This window comes from Sus scrofa, chromosome X, assembly GCF_054392235.1.
Source record: "Sus scrofa isolate SSC_HxYL_T2T_F1_AM1 chromosome X, Sscrofa_HxYL_maternal_Yorkshire_Landrace_v2.0, whole genome shotgun sequence".
NCBI lineage: Eukaryota > Metazoa > Chordata > Mammalia > Artiodactyla > Suidae > Sus > Sus scrofa.
This window is the reverse complement of record NC_139401.1, coordinates 19,234,802-19,246,716: the sequence shown is the minus strand read 5'-3', so window position 1 is coordinate 19,246,716 and position 11,915 is coordinate 19,234,802. Positions and strand designations below refer to the sequence as shown.

Sequence of the window (11,915 nt, the reverse complement as noted above, 5' to 3'; positions counted from 1 at the left end):
TCCTGATTTTATTCTTCAATTTCTCTTTTCTATTTAAAGCAGTCTTCAGGGGCTGGGAAGCCCGGCCTCCCAAGACCAGAGTCAGTGGGAGCTGGCTGTTGTTGGAAGGGGGCTGGGCTGGGGGTTGGGAGAAGGACAGGGAGACCCCACTCTGCTGGCAGTCTTGGCTGGAGAAGAGGAACCGCAGTGCATAGAGCCTGGGGTGTGGTGGGAAGGGATGCAGCAGGAGGGGCAAGCTGGGGAGATGGGACCCACCTCAGTCCCCAGCTTCATTCTCCCCTAAAGTTTCCCCACGGGTGGCATTCTCTGCAGTCGTAGAGGCCTTTTTATTTCTGGGTTTTCCGACTTGCAGAACTGTGGAGGAGGGCCTTGAGCTCTGCATCCTGGACCTCCAGCTCGGACTTGTAAAGGTCAGGCTCAAAGGGACCACTGGTTATGTGCATAGGGCCATTGGGCATGAGCAGAACTGTAACATTATACTGGGCAACAGACTCACCCTCTTTCTCATAGAGAACGTTAGCAGTTCATGTTTGGCACACTCCACCACACCCGTGCAGGCCTTCTTCTCATTTTCAAATGCTCTTAAAGTAAAGGGCATGACATCAAAATGTCTTTCGACCTCACTGAAGAAGGCACTTGAAGTTTTCATTTTCAGGCCATACTGCTTAGCAGGGTCTCGATTGTAAATGATGGCTCTTTGTCCTGCATCCTTGGCCTTGCCCTCTCCTGAGCTGACGAGAACATCCACTGCATATACCTCATGTACCTCAAATTCGGCTTTTGCTCTTCTTTTCGGGCCGCACCTGCAGCATACGCAAGTTCCCAAGCTAGGGGTCAAATCGGAGCTAGAGCTGCCAACCTACATCATAGCCACAGCCACACCAGATCCAAGCTGCATCTGTGACCTACACCACAGCTCACAGCAAAGCCAGATCCTTACCTCTCAGGGATACTAATCGGGTTCGTTACCGCTGAGCCACAACAAGAACTTCCTCAAATTCAGCTTTTTTCATGGTCCTTCTTCTGCAGGTCTGTGGGATTCTGGATAATGGTTTTCTCTCTATCAATGACATGCTGCTTTAATTGGTGTGACAGCATACCTTCTATTGGTGTGCAATTAAATGAGTGTGCAACTTTTTTTTTTTTTTTTTTTTTGCCTTTTTGCCATTTCTAGGGCTGCTCCCGTGGCACATGGAGGTTCCCAGGTTAGGGGTCGAATGGGAGCTGTAGCCGCTGGCCTACGCCAGCGGCCACAGCAACTCAGGATCCCAACGGCGTCTGTGAGTCACGCCACAGCTCACGGCAATGCCAGATCCTTAACCCACTGAGCGAGGCCAGGGATTGGACCCACAACCTCATGGTTCTTGGTCGGATTCGCTAATCACTGAGCCACGACGGGAACTCCTTGAGTGTGCAACTTTGTTCCAGGCTTTTGTCATTTGTGTGTTTTGGTTTCCAGGTTTAATAAGGCAGCCTCAGCACAAAGGTGAACTGCCTTAATGACATCTGCATTCTGCCCTGTTCCTTGGGTTCCCAGAGCTACATCAACCACAAATGCGTGAGCCACATTAGTGATGAAGCCATCCACGTGGACCCCAAGGTCAATTTTTACCAAGTCACCTTCCTTGAGAATATAGTCCTGGTCTCTCTTCAAAGGGAAGTGACATACACAGATATTTACTGAAAAGCTGGTGGGAAAGGCAAGAACTTTCTTCATTTCTTTTTCTTTCTTGAAACTTCCCCTGTCTCTTCCGTTATCATGGCATTACTTTTCTCACACAGGCTCAGTACTGACACACATGTACAGGATGCTTCCACCAAAGACCCAAGTACCCCTAAGGGCCCTGGGCTTCAGCAGGCTCGGGCTTACAGCTTTTAGCAGATCTCAAAGAGGTATGTGGCCCAAAGTTTCAAACTGGTATATCTGGAATAGCAAGTGCCTCAGAATTTATAAAGGTTGGCACTGTTGCGCCCCTCGCCACCAATCTTATACTTGGTCACGACCAGGTCCTTGGCAATAGTCTGCTCCTGATGCTCGTCCTTGCCCAACATCTCCCCACCACCAGTACCAGCACCAGCACCAGCACCAGCACCAGCACCGCAGCCTAGTTTCTCCAGAGCCGCTGCCTCTGTCGCCCTTCCCAGGCACAGGCTGTGGCCAGAGCGCCTTGGATCCTCGAGGAGAGCGCGAGCAAAAGCCGGAGCAAGCTAGGGAGCGGGCTGGTGGGCGAGAGCGAGAAGCTGTGAGCACGCGGGCTGAGGCACAGGACACGCCAGGACGAGTCCCTCATACCTATGGCCAGCCTCTAGCGGCCCTCGCGGACTCGTGAACTACAATTCCCAGCCTGCCTTTCGCGCCCCTAAGCCAGGCCCTGGGGCCTTGCCCTCCGAGGGCCTCTCCAGCCAGAATCGCTGAGCACGCTGGGAAGGGTCAGGGTGCGGCGGGCTGGCAGAGCTGTTGCCGAGCACGCGGGGGAACGCGGTCCCTCTTGCGAAAATTACGTCCACCAGGAGCACAGAGCAAGAGCCCGTAATATAAACGCATTTAAAAAAAAATAGAAGTGGGGATTTTGGAGAGCATGTCTTCCAGGTATCCTTAGGTAGGCATCATTCATTCACTCGCGCATGTGTTCGGTGCTAACCTCGTGGCGAAAGTTTTAAAAGGTGGCCACAAATTCTTTGGCACTCCTCCCGTAAATTGGTAGGGTCTAATTGTCCCCTTCCGCCCGTCTTGAATCTGGGCTGGCCTTATTTGGAAGCAGTAGAATATAGGAGAAAGGATGCTGTGTGAATTCCAAGGCGTTGTCAGAAGAGGCCTTCCAGCTTTTGCCTCGTCCTCTCTGAACACCTGCTCTATAGCTACCTCCCACTTGGGACCTGGCCACCACGCTCTGAGAGGCCCAGGCCACGAGTAGAAGCCAGGCGTAGGTCCTCCCGTGTTCATCAGCCCTGATTGCACTCAGCTGCCAGACTTGTGGGCGAGCTCTAATGGATATACAGCCTGGTCAAGCTTCTGATTACCGTAGGCACAAAGGACATCTGACTACAATTGTGTGAGAGATCCCAGTGACAACTGTTTGGCTGAACCTTCCCTGAATCTCTGACCCACAAAATGGTGAGCAAAATGAAGTGGAATTTTAATGTGTATAAAATTATCCTAAATTGGGGGTAATTTGTTATGCAGGAACAGATAGCTGGAATATTTGTCATGTTTACTTTTCTGTTGTGATCCTGTCTTTATTTCTTTTTTTGTCTTTTTGCCATTTCTTGGGCTGCTGCCATGGCATATGGAGGTTCCCAGGCTAGGGGTCCAGTCGGAGCTGTAGCCACCGGCCTACACCACAGCCACAGCAACGCGGGATCCCAGCTGCGTCTGCGACCTACACCACAGCTCATGGCAACGCCAGATCCTTAACCCACTGAGCAAGGGCAGGGATCGAACCCACAACCTCATGGTTCCTAGTCGGATTCGTTAACCACTGAGCCACGACGGGAACTCCAGTGATGCTGTCTTTTAAAAAAAAAAAAAAAAGCTCAGAAGTTTTTTTTCTAGCAAAAACTAAAAGGCACCTGGCCCCATAAGATGTTAATACCCTTTCCAAATTTTCTTCCTCAAGAGTAAAAGAGGCAGGTTCCAGATGATCTTCTAAAACCAGAATCCTTGATTTCAGTCTTTTACCCTTCTTCCAAGATCTCAAAGTAGTGACCAAGTATTAATTGAACACCCTCATATTCTCTCAGAAATCATACTTTGGGGGTAGGAAGGGAACACCTAACCTCAACCGAGCAAAATAGTGTTCGAATATCCCAGCAAAACATGTTGCAAGAGAAGCAAATTGGTTTTTCATTGAGTGACCCACCTAAAATATTACATTTTTTGGGCACATTTTGAACATACCTGACCTGTGATGAAGCAGAGTGTATCTTGCCAGCAGAGAAACTTCTCTAAGAAAAAGAATTTTCCAGATCAGTGGGACCTAGAAGTTAAATATAACCATCATGGAAACAAAATGGGAGAAAACAGAACATCTTTTGAAGTTCCATAGTCCACATTATTTACAGTTGGCTGCTTAAGTTCCTTCCCCAAATGTTCTTTATTTTACATTTTTCAAAGTAAATCAGACCCAAAGCAAAGGATATTGACAAAACAGTTCAATAAAAGAAAAGAACAGAACATGAAACTTAATAGGAACAGAAATTTTCATGCAAAAAAATCAAAATAATTTGGCCATGATGCAGCTCATTTAAACATAAGAACTTACAAATATGGGAACAATATCCTACCCTAATTAAAATATGTGTCCTCATGTTACTTCCAGTAAGAGCCGTAGATTCAGAAAAATAATTTCAACAAAAGTATAGGTGTCATCGTGCACTCAATATGTATTTATTGTCAGACATTGTACTAGAGACCAGCACAAATTCTGTCCTCAAGAAACAGTCTAGTGGGGGAAATGGCAAGTTAAAAAAAATAAATTAGGAGTTCCCCTGTGGTACAGCAGGTTAAGGATCTGATTTTAGTCACTGCTGTGGCTTGGGTCGCTGTTGTAGCATGGGTTTGATCCCTGGCCCGGGAACTTCTACGTGCCATGGGTGTGGCCTAAAATTTTTTTAAAAATAAATGAGTTTTGGAGTTCCTTTCATGGCTCAGCAGTTAATGAATCTGACTAGTGTCCATGAGGATGCGGGTTCGATCCCTGGCCTTGCTCAGTGGGTTGGGGATCTGGGGTTGCCGTGAGCTGTGGTGTGGGTCGCAGATATGGCTCGGATCCCGAGTTAATGTGGCTGAGGTGTAGGCAGGCAGCTCTGATTCGATCCCTAGCCTGGGAGCCTCCATATGCTGCAGGCGCAGCCCTAAAAAAGAAAAAAAAAATTCTTATATTTCTAGGCATATAGTAAGTGCCATGTACCTGCTAAGTAAGTAAATATCCATTCATTTATTTATTCAAGAAATATCTCCTACATAGCAGAGCCCAGGCGAGATGCTGGGGAAAGAGAGGTGAATAGAGTTTACATTCAAAGGAGAGGATGGCTATTGAACACTCAACAAGTGAGGGCACCCCAGGAGCATTTCTGGGATGCTTGGGAAGCAAGAGAAGGCTGCTGGCCCCAGGTGGCAAAAGGCTAGGCCAAGCCAGGCCCAGGCTGGATGGACTCAGCAGCATGTCTGCTGGCCAAATAACAAGAAAAATAGTTTACCCCAAACCAAAATGGAAATCTAGTAAGTCAAGTCAAACTTGGGAGAGACCTGAAGACCGGCAAAGCGATCAAGAAGACTAAGCATAGTGCTTGAGACTCTGGTACTTTGGGCCAGTAGGGTGGACCACCCATTGCACAGATAGGTCTGGTCCAAGACATGTTGGCGCTCGAGGCAGATTAAGAACTAGGGGTGCTTCTGGTGATATCCTTTCAATATTAATGCAGCAGTGTTTTAGTGGGGGAGCAGAGCTGGCAGCAAGATAATTTTTTTTTCATTTCCATAGTCTACTTGGCTAAAGCAGGACCAATTTCTCTTTTGATGGTTATAGAAGTAGTCACATGTGGAGATCAGAGTTAAATGGTACGTCTTTTTGTTTTCCGTTGGGAATGTTATTGTGCCCAGAGCACTTAGCCAACTGGCCTGCCTTTTAACTTGGCTCCTAGCACGAAGGATCCCAGAATATGGGTGTCTGCTGATTGCCCTGGTGTGAATTGCCAAGGGCTGTTGTGTGTGTGTGCATATGTATAAAAGTGTATCTGTGTGTGTGTGTGTGTGTGTGTGTGTCTTCTCCCCAGCAAGGTGAATTCTGCCAGGTTTAGAAATACGTTGGAAGGATTGGACCTATGAGGATTGTCTAAGTTTTACCCCTTGAGAGTTTAGAACTCAACAATCTTTATGTGGCCTTTTCCCTTTTTCTTCAAACCCCAGAGCCTGGGTTTAGGAGTCTGCAGACATGGTAAATTTAGCCATGCCTCTGTTCCTTAATGGCTGGGTAGTTAAGGAACCTGGGTAGGTTCCTTAACCCCGTTAAATGGTAGTTTTCTGATCTTTAAGTTGGGGATAATAATATTTAGCTCATAAGATGGTCGTAAAGATAAAACAGCATATTGAAAGCACTGAATGTGATTGCTGGGTCATAGTAGGCGCTGAGTAAGTAGACATTATTACAATTAGAATTAAAGGCACTAAGCAAGGGCTATAAACAGCCAGATGCCGCCAGAACTAAGGTTTATGCTCATTTCACAACCTTATGGGCTGTCTATAAATAGAGAGTTGAAATATTGAATAGGCTGTAGACTTAACTAACCCAACCCACTTAAAATGGTCCATCATCTGCTCTTTTACAAGGTACCCAAGAGCTACTCAGTTCTCTTTCAGACAAACAGATGGTCTTTCCTCGTGCTAACATAGAAAGATTTTTGTGGCCCCAAGCTGATCTGGCTTCAAAACCCAAGCATTTCTTATTTCTATATAAATGAATAATTCAAAACAAAATTTCTAAATAACACATTTCCATTTCGCTAAAGAGACCCTTAATGGATGCCTCTAAACTTGGCAAGCCCTCCAGATGTCTTCTCAGTGGGTTTTTTGTTGTCTGCCTCATAATGCACACTGATGGCCAGGCATTGGCACCGCTGGGTGGGATCAGATGCAGCTAGGCAGCAGTCCAGGACCACCTTCTTCCTGGGCTATAGATTCTCACACTGTTCCAGTGGACTTTTAATCCATTAATTAGTGATTAAAAAAAAGAAAAGGATAAGAGTGCTATATTCTGACATCAGTAGTTTCAAACAGCCTAATGAGACATCCTAGGATGCCTTCCAAAGTTGATGAGCTCACCCATGGATGGGAGGAACTGGAGAAAACGTTCAGCACAGCTGACCCAGCAGTTCTTTCCTGAGCGACCCAGGAACCCTCAAACTGAAGTTCATCTGGAGTTTTTTATTTTGTTTTTTTAAGATTTGCAGTGGTAAATTCCTCTGACTCTCTCAAAACAGAAAGATTTTTTTTTTTCCTCCCACTGCCTGACGCCATTGGATTTCACTCAGCCTTGTCCACTGCTGTGTGCATTGTGGTTAATTATTAGATAACTTACGAGGCTTCCATTTTGACACTCGAAGAAGGAAAAAAAAAAGTAACAGCTGCAGATGACTTTACAAATGGGTTGCTCTTTTTTCCATACTTTCCTTCTCTGCCAGACACGAATCCAAGCCGGCTGGTCTCATGAACATCTCTGTTCTGCTGTCACCCACCTGTAGGGCAAAACCATTTAAAGCGAGAAAGTGTTGCCCGTGCGTGAATGTCAGCTGATGTGCTCCAGCCGGGTTGGAAGACAGGCAGGTCACGTGCCTGCTGAAGGCAGGAAGGCAAGAGGGGGACCCAACATGTCTAAATGCAAAACGATGAGATTTCGGACCTCATATTTTAGGATCAGGACCAGCAACAAGAACACCTCCAAATCCTTGCTCCCAGGTCCCACAGCAGGCAGCAAGATGTGGGCCCACAGCCAAAAGGGCACGGAAGCAAAATATACTCTAATTGGTTGTTATAGACCAGTGGGCATGGCCTCCCTCTCCAGGCCCTGCTGTGGCAAGAGGGTGGATATGATCCTTTTCTTTCATTCTAACTATTGGAAATAGATTCTCTAGACTAGGGCGGCTACATAATTTGTCAGGCCTGTTGCAAGGGGAAAAAAAAAGGCCATTTGTTCCAAAAGCAGGGAAAGAATGCTGTTAAAGTCCTTAAGATAGAAAATGTTTCCCTCTGCTCTTTTTTTTTTTTTTTTTGTCTTTTCTGTCCTTTTAGGGCCGCACCCACGGCATATGGAGGTTCCCAGGCTAGGGGTCCAATTGGAGCTGTAGCCACCAGCCTATACCACAGCCACAGCAACTCGGGATTCGAGCCAAGCTCATGGCCAGATCCTTAACCCGCTGAGTGAGACCAGGGATCGAACCCACAACCTCATGGTTCCTAGTCGGATTCGTTTCTGTTGCACCACGACAGGCACTCTCTACTCTTTCTTTAACTCTCTTCTCTTCCCTCTCTCCTCCCTCCCCTCCCCCTTCCCTCTCTCTCCCTCTTTTTTTAATTTTTAAAATTTATTTTTATTGAAGTATAGTTGATTTCTTTTTTCTTTGGCTTTTTAGGGCCATATCCTCAGCATATGGAGGTTCCCAGGCTAGGGGGCGGATTAGAGCTGTAGCTGCCAGCCTACACCACAGGTCATGGCAATGCCGGATCCTTAACCCACTGAGCGAGGCCAGGGATCGAACCTGCGTCCTCATGGGTGCTAGTCAGATTCGTTTCCACTGCACCATGATGGGAACTCCAAAGTATAGTTGATTTCTTCGTTCCTATCTAATGTCACACTAAACCCTCACAGGCACCTGAGGATCCCATTCTCTGCTGACGTGCACGTGGTCCACTGGCTGCCAGGTTCCTCCTCCCACCTGTCACTGGACCCATGTGTGGTGTCCCAGCCACAGCCAGGAAGTCAGTCCCCCTTCCCACAGCCCACTGTCCCAACCCTTGGCAGACGGCCAACTCCACAGGGATGGGCCAGAGGCCCATATCTATCAAGTTGTCTACTGAAGCCACCACGGTGCTGCCAGCCCAGGGTGAGGACAGCTCTTGCCATGCCCAACCCAGACCGCTACCGTGACATTCCTGGCACCTGTGTCAGGCAGAACATGGGCCTTTTCCCCTACGAATCCCTACCCTACCCTACCTACACCACTCTACTCCCCCCTTCCCCCCCCAGCACTGCCTGGACACTGCCAGGGAAGCGATGGCAGTGGTCACAGGGCAGAGAGGGGAGTGCAGGCAGAGCTGGGCCACCAGTGGGTGGAGGAGAGGAGGTTGCCAAAAACCCCTCGGAGCAGGTGGCAGGAAGTAGACTCAAGGTGGGCCAGGATCCAAGCCCTCACCCCCCTCCCCATGTTTCGTTGTCCCATAGGATTTTAGTTATAAAATTGTACAAATTCAAATATAAAATTATTAAGAACTTCAGTACAACACAGAACATTCAACCACAGCCAGGGTCCTTCTGAGCACAGGGCCCTGTGCAGTGGCACTAATCAGATACCCATGAAGCCACCCATGCTGGAGTCTCCAAAACGTTCCCAAAGGAAGCCCTCCAGTGGTGACACTAACCAGGTTCTCTTAAAGCCCAGGGGCTCCTCGGCCAGCAGCCAGAGCTGAAATTCAGTGCTGAAAATGTTGGATCCCAGCATAGCTCCATTTTCTTTATATATATATATTTAGTCTGCTTCTGAGTTTCTACCTACGTGTTTCTCCTGCCTGCCTAATAAAGAATAAACTCCTAGTAGGGAGGGACTGTGCCTTTCAGAGCAAAATTGTCACTCTGCACACTTTTCGGTGTCCTTTGGGCCCAAAATTCACCTGGCAAGAATGAAGAGAAGAAGTTCCCTCTCAGGCACAGTTGGTTAAGAACCTGACTGCAGGAGTTCTCATCATGGCACAGTGGAAACAAATCTGACTAGGAACCATGAGATTGCGGGTTCGATCCCTGGCCTCGCTCAGTGGGTTAAGGATCCGGTGTTGCCGTGAGCTGTGGTGTAGGTTGCAGATGCGGCTCAGATCCCAAGTTGCTGTGGCTGTGGCGAAGGCTGGCAGCTGGAGCTCCAATTTGACCCCTAGCCTGGAAAACTCCATATGCTGCGGGTGTGGCCCTAAAAAGCAAAAGCAAAAAAAAAAAAAAAGAAAGACTCTGACTGCAGCAGTTTGGGTCACTGTGGAGGTGTGGGTTCGATGCCTGGTCCAGTGCGGTGGGTTAAAGGATCCAGCCTTGCCGCAGCTGTGGTTCATATTCAGTCCCCGGCCCAGGGACTTCTATATGCTGCAGGTATGGCCATTAAAAAAAAAAAAAAAAAAAAAAAGCGGAGGTGTGGGGGGATATCGTCTGCTGACAAACTCTTAAATGTTTTGAGTACTCTTCATAAAGAATTTTCTGGGTCCTAATTAACCCTTTTCATTGGCCTTTGAAATGAGGAGCTTTGAGTTTGGCTGCATTGGTTTATGGAAAGTTTTGACAACTCATGTGCTGACTTGCCAGTCCAGGAGTCACAGCCAGGAGCGGCACCAGGACCCTGGTGGCTGCTGTTTTTACTTCTGTCTATTCCCCGTGTCTATATCCAGGAAACTCACACACACCCTATGCAGTCTCAGCCCAAGCCCCTAGCAGGTTCTCAAATACCACCATCCTCTTTGTCACCACCTAAAGCATTTTGAAAGCATGAATGGGGGGGTGCTCCTGTCGTGGCTCAGTGGTTAACAAACCCAACTAGTATCCATGAGGGTGCAGGTTCGATCCCTGGCCTTCCTCAGCGGATTAAGGATCCGGTGTTGCCATGAGCTGTGGTCTGGGTCACAGATGCAGCTCGGATCTGGCGTTGCTGTGGCTGTGGGGTAGGCCGGTGACTGCAGCTCTGATTTGACCCCTAGCCTGGGAACCTCCATATGCCAAAGATGTGGCCCTAAAAAACAAACAAACAAAAAAAGCATTGATTGGATTTCCCTTGTGGTACAGTGGCTTAAGGATCCCTTGTCACTGCTGTGGCTCTGGTTGCTGCTGTGGTGCCCTCGCCTGGGAACGTCCTGCTGCAGCCGTTCACAGGTGGACCTGGTCGGGATGTCTCCTGTGAACTTTATTTTAGCGTAATGCCCATTACTTGGGAGACAGGGTTCCCAGAGATGGGCCATTGTGTATCATTTAAGTTTTATAGGCCACATCCCTTCAGTGATTACCTTGTAATAGATGACAAAGGTTCTTCCCTATCACAGACCTTTCACGCCCCTTCCGTATCTCCTGAGGAGGTCGAGTCTGCAGTAATGATGGGAGTTGGAAGCCTCAGCTCTGTTGTCACAAGGACAGCGAACAGGCCTTGAAAGTTGGTGACTGTTCTCACCTCCAACCCGGGGGCACCACTGGACTGAGGAGTAGCTGCGAAGGGAGGAGAGGCCTTTTTACAGTATTTGAATACCCAGACCCATCTACAGGGAAATCTCTGAACTGCCTCCCACCACAGAAGCCACGTCGGAATTCTCAGCTTCATCCCAATGAGCCCTTGTGGGAAAGACAGACTTAAGGTAGGTGATGGTGAGTCTGTGATGGAAAGAGAGGAGGAGGGAGGGGAGAGTGAGCCGGGAATAAGTCTGATGCTGAAAATAGCTTGAGATTTAAAATGCAACTGGAAACCATACGTGGAAGCAAATTCACCAAATGATGGATGAGTGAATTCAGTAATTAAATCAACCTGGTTCTTTTCAATTTGATTTTTCCTCTGAGAATAATCAGCAGAATTCTAAGAAAAGTATTTGTTAAAGTTAGCTCATATTTAATTATCCATAATTCCGTGCCATGCACAGAAGAAGAGAAAGAAAACACAGGTTTTTTGGCTTCGTGTCTTGTTACTTCTCTGGTGAGGTGCCTGGGTTCATGGGCTGGACCAAGGAGGGGAGCCACTGTCTTGCCTGATAACAGAGGTGAATTTTGTGGCTGTTTTGCTGAAAATTTTTTATCTAGATTCCAAAGTTCTTCCCTATGGAACTTACCGAAAAGTACTTGGCTGAAGGCATGTGCAATGATGAAAGTTTTTTAAGAGACATGGGTCTTAAGCAAATAAGTTAGTGCTTTGTGTGGCAAAGCACTGACTTTGTCACAGTTAACGCTTTCTCGGTCCAAGGCAGAAGTGGGATAAATGGGCATTGTGGATTGGTCTCTGCCTCTCAAACGTGTAGGGGCTGGCTGACGCGTTGATCCCACAGGTGTACAGGAATCGTGAGCATTCTCGGGGTGAGCCGCTCCCACCCGCTTCTGTTGAGTCCTTCCTAAGAGGGATTGCCCTTGGGCAGACTCTCATGTGGAGTGGCTTCTTACCCTAGACCTCAATTTCCTCATTCCCGAAGATGTCCA

General features: G+C 47.7%; 1 protein-coding gene and 1 pseudogene across 3 annotated transcripts in view; one reads left to right on the top strand and one right to left on the bottom strand.

Moving 5' to 3' along the window:
* Positions 1–256: 256 nt before the first annotated feature.
* On the bottom strand, positions 257–2,052 carry LOC100738732 (proliferation-associated protein 2G4-like; annotated as a pseudogene).
* Positions 2,053–2,389: 337 nt separating this feature from the next.
* ADGRG2 (adhesion G protein-coupled receptor G2) overlaps positions 2,390–11,915 on the top strand; it is a 237,400-nt gene continuing 227,874 nt past the window's right edge. For 2 of the 3 annotated variants that reach the window (XM_085008635.1, XM_085008640.1), the window contains exons 1-2: positions 2,415–3,115; positions 10,784–11,089. The gene's annotated coding sequence lies outside the window, so the exon portion shown is untranslated. Of the gene's footprint in view, positions 3,116–10,783; positions 11,090–11,915 lie in introns of all 3 variants that reach the window. The other variant, XM_085008637.1, reaches the window with a different exon arrangement.